The sequence below is a fragment of the Myxine glutinosa genome, chromosome 14 (genome assembly GCF_964187855.1).
Source record: "Myxine glutinosa chromosome 14, kmMyxGlut1.1, whole genome shotgun sequence".
NCBI classification, from domain to species: domain Eukaryota; kingdom Metazoa; phylum Chordata; class Myxini; order Myxiniformes; family Myxinidae; genus Myxine; species Myxine glutinosa.
The window spans coordinates 80357683-80364313 of record NC_136274.1 but is presented as its reverse complement, the minus strand read 5'-3'; the positions used below and the strand labels follow the sequence as shown (position 1 = coordinate 80364313).

Sequence of the window (6631 nt, the reverse complement as noted above, 5' to 3'; positions counted from 1 at the left end):
AGATGGGGAACAGTGCCTGCCAACAGTTTCACAGAGAACAAGTTGTCTGCCCCCCAAAGATGCGCAGCAATGTCTTCACAACGTCAGCCATAGACAATATCGACCACAATCCCAGTTCAACGACAGCGAAAGAGTCCTTCCATGGTACAGCCATCTCCCTCCTCCAGCACCCCTCTTTCACTGGCGAAGGAGTGGACCGAAGCATTGTAATCGTTGGTGGATCTAGAGATGCTAGCTCGAAGATGGTCGGCCACTTGCCACACTACTATACTGATGTGCCCCCAGTCACTACCAGCATGAAGAACCTGTCTGTTCCAGCTACTAGAGTGGTGTCCTTGACCAGAGACGACTTCAAGGAGCAGAATGAGGAGGAATACCTGTGGCTAGAGCACGCAAGGCGGGTCCTAGAGGACACTCCATGAACACTGGGACAGACGAGAACATATCGTGGTCAGCGTTTCATGCCAGTCGCCAGCCGCCGTTAGCTCGAACCATCTGCCCCACTAGTCCAGTAATAATGTGACTTGACCTCACACTAATTGCAACAGAAGCAAACTCAACTGAATTGTGTATCCTCAATATGTCCTGAATGAGGAAAAAAAAGTGTTAAGGAATTGCATGGGTGGAAAGTTTTGAAAAATGCATAAATATGATCCTACCCAAAAACCGATTTTTAGCCCTTTCTGCTAGATTTGACTATGCTGTATTTTTTTCCTTGAAGCAAAAAAAACACATACAGAGTATCAGTGATGAGAATTTATTGTGATCACATCATCACATAACTGATCAACTGTTGATCAAACGATTGAACCAATTAAATATGTGTACAGAATACATATAACACTACACAATGTCATCATCGTCGTCACAGGGCATCTGTATTGAGTTAGTGCAGCTGGATCCCCTGCAGTTTCCACATGCCGGAGTGCACTCGATATTGTTCTTTTTGCATGTGCATCTCAGGGTGCTGCAGTCAGCCTGGCAGTTGCACTTGATGACCCGCAGAAGCTTTTCAGGAGCAGGGGGTAGGGTTGTCTGAACTGGCACAAACCCCTCGACACACTTCTGCCATCCCCACTCTGTAGGACGAGGTCCATCTGTAAGATAAGACAGGGAATTTGGTTTTGTCACAGCAGCAATGATACAGAAGGTAGTGAAAATAATACACAAGATACACAGAACATCACAGTAATTGAACTTAATATATTAACTGAAATTAATATACTAAAATACAAGAATAAACATAGCAGCAATCAGGGCACACAGTAAAATGTAAATGTCCAGATGTAGATCCCTTCCATTCTTGTACTTGCAAGTAGACACGCAGGCTGTGAAACTTTGCTGCTCCTGATGTTGGTGGTAAGACCTGTGGCTGAACGTAAGTAGAGCTAGATGCCACCTTCTCACAGAACCGATGATATCGGAGGGAGTCCAGGGTGTCAGTTGATGTTCCATTGTAGAGAATCACCATCGCTTTCTTTCCTGCTTCTGCCACATCATCTGTAGAGGCTGAATGTGCATAGAACACCTCGGCTTGCTCTCGGAATATGTCGCTTTCTTTGAATTTCTTGAGGGAAGCTCCCTTCCCGATCCCGTGGAGGCGAGATGTAGTGTCACATCCAAGAACTGCATGTAAGAATAAGATGTGCTTACATATATCTGGGCCAAGTAGTTGTTTTGTAGCCTTGATGTTCCAAATGCGAGGCTTCTTTGTTGTCTTCCTTGACTCAGAACAAAAGAACAGGTCATGGGAGTCCAGGCTTGCATGGTAGCAGAGAAGGACTAAGAGGTCTGTATCATCCCCCATTAGCACAGTATTGTTGGTGGTAGCACACTGCACAGCTTTCTGCACAATCAGCAGGTCAGCATCTCCTGAGGCATGGTATGTCTCACAGTTTGCCTTCTGCAGTTCTTCACTTAACATGGAAAGAAATTGCTGCTTGTTCTGCCTGTTGGCCAGGAACTGTTCCTTCTGCATTGTGACAATCATGTCGGCTGTAAATGTCACAGTGGCACCAATCTTCCCTTTTGACCGTCTGTGGTGTGTCATGTCCTTTGTGTTGTTACTTTCATACCCATCAAACACCACGACAGCCTTGCCATACTTCTTCGTTACATACTCCGTATACTGGTGGCATATGTCTTTATAAGTAGATCCATGGGACCATGGGATGCGTTGAGGAAGTGCTCCACCATCCAAGACATACTGGCAGCCATCAACTACATTATCTGCTGGAACATGAGGCCCGATAAGACCCCAGATGCCGTCGGCGAGGGCTGGCTTCTTTGCTTCTCGAAGCAGTAGAGAGGAATCAAATAGGGCTGGGGGATAGCTACATAGCTCATATGAGGGCTGACTCGAGTTCATCACTGTTCTGTGCCACTATGACCAGTCTCTGGAAGAGAAGCTGTGGATCAACTTGAATTTGATCTCCATCGATCCTTACAGAAGACTTCATGCCGAGAGTGACAGCTTGATCCTTCCTCTTGAAGGTGAACTCAGCAGGTGTTAGTCCATCCATGGACTTCAGTATCGCAGTGCCAACGGACTGTGCTGTATCAACGTTGACGGTGGAAAGGGCATTCTCCCCAGTGGCAATATTCCGGAAACTAGGGTCATTGCTGAATGGATTGTGCTCCTGTAGATAACTGAGAACTGTCAGTGTGTCCTTCCAGTCATGGGATTGCCTTGCTTTGGGCATGTCTTTGTTCTGCTCTCCAGTGTTGTAGTTGACCCCCGTGAGTCCCTCCATTGCCTGGTTTACTTCTGCACAGGCGGGCATCGATAGCAGCCACAACAGACGCTGTTGCTCCGTCATCCCTCGCCCTCGTGTGAGCCCACCACTGGTTTTTAAACTTCTCATCAGAACCTGCTCAATGACCAGGTCAGGTGAGAGACCTGCCCATAGGCGATCGCTTCGCCGAATCACGTGGAACCCTTCCTCGAAACGTTGTTGGACTTCTGGGTGTTCAGTCTTGAGGTTGTGCATCTGCTGAAGGTACACCCTGGCAGATTTGGTGTAAAGATTGTGTCCTGATGCTGCCAGATAGGGTAGCATATCCTGGATAGCCTGCAGATGTAAGGCCCAGTTTCCAGTGCGTTCTGCACTGATGTATTTTCGTAGGATGTCCAGCATGTCCATGTACTGAACCCAGAGAGCTGAAGTTCTAGAGGACTTCTTGGTGGACTCGATGTGCTTTTGAAGGCGATCTTTGATTCTCACTAGAACTTCAGACTGACAAACTTCTTCAGCAGATATAGCCCCATTTATCAGCTTCTCATAGATCTTATAAGCTCCCTCCAGGTCCGCATCTCTGCTTCCATCTGTTATCTGATGATCCGGTGGCCTTGCAGCTGCAGCTGCTTTGGCTGACTCTGACTCTCCATCCTTACTGTTGTCTGGAGTTCCAGATTGCTGTGGTAGATGGAAATCGAACACGTTTGATAGCATCAGTGCATTGAGGGCTGCATCAACAATTGAGTGTGCACGAACTGCTCGCGCAACAGCTTTGCCACACATCATGTGGATTACTGCATTTGGGGCATAGATCAACTCCAGCAGTTCTTGTAGCCCAGATGAGGCCATCAAGTGTCCGATGCAACCGAGGAAGCTCATTTCTGCATGGAAGCCACCCAAACGCAAGACTATTCGTCTCAGATCACTTTCCATTGGCTCAGAGTTGATAAATCATGAGAGCCTTCCACCAGAGTGGCTGATCAAACGTGATTATTGGGGTGACATTGTGGCATCGTGCATGCTCACTAACAAATGTCAGGGTCGAGAATATGCATGTGCTATCACTGGGATTCAGATCGATCATCGGCAGAAGCATAACAGTTGCTTTGCCAGGGTGGTCACCATAATACACGAACTGCATCATTCCTGACCATGCAGGTCTGGGAGACCCAAAGAGGACGGATGCTTTCCACAGGACATCAAGATTTTCACAGCTGTTCTGGACCTGAAGGTTGACAAGCTTCTGGTAGGTCAGTGCCGTCAAATTGTGCCTTTCGTCTTTGTGGTACCGTACTTGTACCCTTCCAACCATTGCCACATCCAAGGAAGTAGCCTTGATCCTGGGGATTGGCTGCCTTGATCTAATTCCAGGGGTTATGGCTGCAATCATTCCTATACCATGGAATGTACCAAGGCCATCAAGCGTGCGGATGTTATGGTCGACATTGTCAGCTACATATTGGACAAACTCTGTCGATAGGTCAGGAATGTTTGTTCCATGGAATTTGGCTGCATTTCGTTCAAACTGGTGCACCTCCTGGTATGCGCAACAAAACCCAAGGTGATGAAGAGTATCAATGAGGAACCGCGATGCAAAGTGGTGATATAGTTGCACGCCCACCCCAAACTGAAGTGGTGCTAACATGACTCTTGGTCTAGTTGCCTGCATCATTGCTTGTCCAATTGCCGCCACTTTGGCTTGAGTTTTGGTCCCGGCAAATAGTTCTTCCAGGAGCATGCGAAGAGTATCTGGAAGAAATCTGACGCCAGCCTCTTGCGATTCTATGTCATCAAGAGCTGGGTAAGACTCATAGGATAACCCGATGTCTTTGATATCTTGTTTGATGAGCTTTGCAGCTGCCTGCACAAGCTTGATCTTCTCTTGATCTTCTGTGTTTGTTTGTTTCTGCTGTGTCTCATAGTAGTCTTGCAGCACCACCCTGGCTGTTGTCCTGATGGTAACCACGTTTGGTTTCCCATTGATCTCCATGTATATTATCTTCTCACCTAAGTGTTTTTGCAGACTCCTCTTCATATGGGTGTAACCGTATGACTCATGTTCACTGTGTGCAAGCTTCTGCTGCATGAGGTCAATTAGATCATTTATGGTGATCTGCTCGTCATCATTTTCTTCTATATACTTCACAACCTCCAAGAATGCTGCTGTCCTCTCATCAACGACAGGCCGACCAGCCTTCCTCCTCTTGGAGTCTACTGTGTTTGTCTGATACGCTACTGGTATCTGCTTGTATGTGCGAAAATTCACACTGCAAGTCTGGTGTTAGACTGCATCTGCTGCATGTAGGTCATGCACATGCAGAATCCGTGCCTTCAGTCTCTGACCAGTCATCACCTCGTGCACGACATGTTGCCAAAAGCGTGTCCTTGAATTCAATTGTCCTGACTTGGAAAACACTGACTTCACTTGGCTTCTTTCTCTTTTTTCCAAACTGAGCTGGTGTGCCACAAAACAGGCAATCAGTACTGTAAGAGAACCTCCCTGTAGTCGATCTTAGTGTAGGACTCTCTCTGCTTGTACTTGTTTCTGACTCTTGTTGCCTGGTGTCCTTGGCTATCTGTTGTGGATTAATGTATGTCCAGCGACAGTCTTTGTGTATCTTATCACCAGGTACAGCATGAATATTGTCTCCCCTTTTTTTACTGGCCTGGTTGATAGATGAACTTCCCTTCTCTCCAAGTGTTGATACTGACGACCCTCCTCCGTCCACAGACTGCTTGCAAATGACACACTGTTCATATGCCTCCATTTCCTGAAAGTGGAAAAAAAAATATGCACGTTGAAAAATATGCATGTTGAAAAATATGCACGCACGGTTGAAAACGTGCATGTTTGGAACTGGATCCTAGTCAGGGATGTGCAGAGGATTAGAGGGTTCATAACTCAGAAAAGAGCACTGTAGTTGTGGCGTGCGCGGCGTGTTTAAACTAGTTAGCAGAATATGTACAATGTAACATAATGTAATAAATAGCTAGCTAACTATTATAGCTGGAGGAAATTATGGAAAACCCACCTGATGAGGTTAGTATAGCGTACACCGCGATCGATGACACCGGCACAAATGCATGCTCAGGGCTTGCTGTCGCCTCCGAATGTCCAATCAGCGGACGGCTTGCTGTCGCCTTCGACTGTCCAATCAGCGGACGCTATTATTATATAGATGTTTTTTTGCTTCAAGGAAAAAAATACAGCATAGTCAAATCTAGCAGAAAGGGCTAAAAATCGGTTTTTGGGTAGGATCATATTTATGCATTTTTCAAAACTTTCCACCCATGCAATTCCTTAACACTTTTTTTTCCTCATTCAGGACATATTGAGGATACACAAATCAGTTGAGTTTGCTTCTGTTGCAATTAGTGTGAGGTTGACCCTTTTTTTTGCGTAAAATGCCTGCACTACACCGCCCTGCTTCCACTGTTCCTTGAGAGTGCCCACACAGTGGCCATGATCCGGCACTCCATGGATGTGGTGAAGAATGCTGTAGACCATGTGAATCCTGGCCAGACACCTGTCGTCACCTTGGACCAGCCACTGTTTGCCTTGGCAAAGCAGATTCAGTGGAAGTGGCCAGAGAAGTATGGTGAAGAAAAGATGGTAGTTATGTTTGGTGGGCTCCACATCGAGATGGCCGCCCTGAAGACGCTGGGCGACTGGCTGCGAGGAAGTGGCTGGGTACAAGCCTTGGTGCAAGCTGAGATTGCAAAGCCAGGGACGGCCGACTCCTTCCTGCGAGCTGCCCACGTCACCCGCACAAGAAGAGCTCATCAAATCACTGCAGCGGCACTGCACATCCTGCAACACCGTGCGTACGAACGCCACTGTATGACATATGCTGATGATGCAGAAGACCTGCCTGAGTTCGAAGACTGGTGTC

General features: G+C 47.0%; 1 long non-coding RNA gene across 1 annotated transcript; it reads right to left on the bottom strand.

Annotated features, from left to right (window-relative positions):
• Positions 1–741: 741 nt before the first annotated feature.
• On the bottom strand, positions 742–5831 carry LOC137439376 (uncharacterized). The gene is made up of 3 exons (XR_010986909.2): positions 5771–5831; positions 5405–5509; positions 742–1097 (listed from the first exon to the last, which is right to left on the bottom strand). It is a non-coding gene; the product is annotated as an uncharacterized LOC137439376 (long non-coding RNA).
• Positions 5832–6631: the final 800 nt, after the last annotated feature.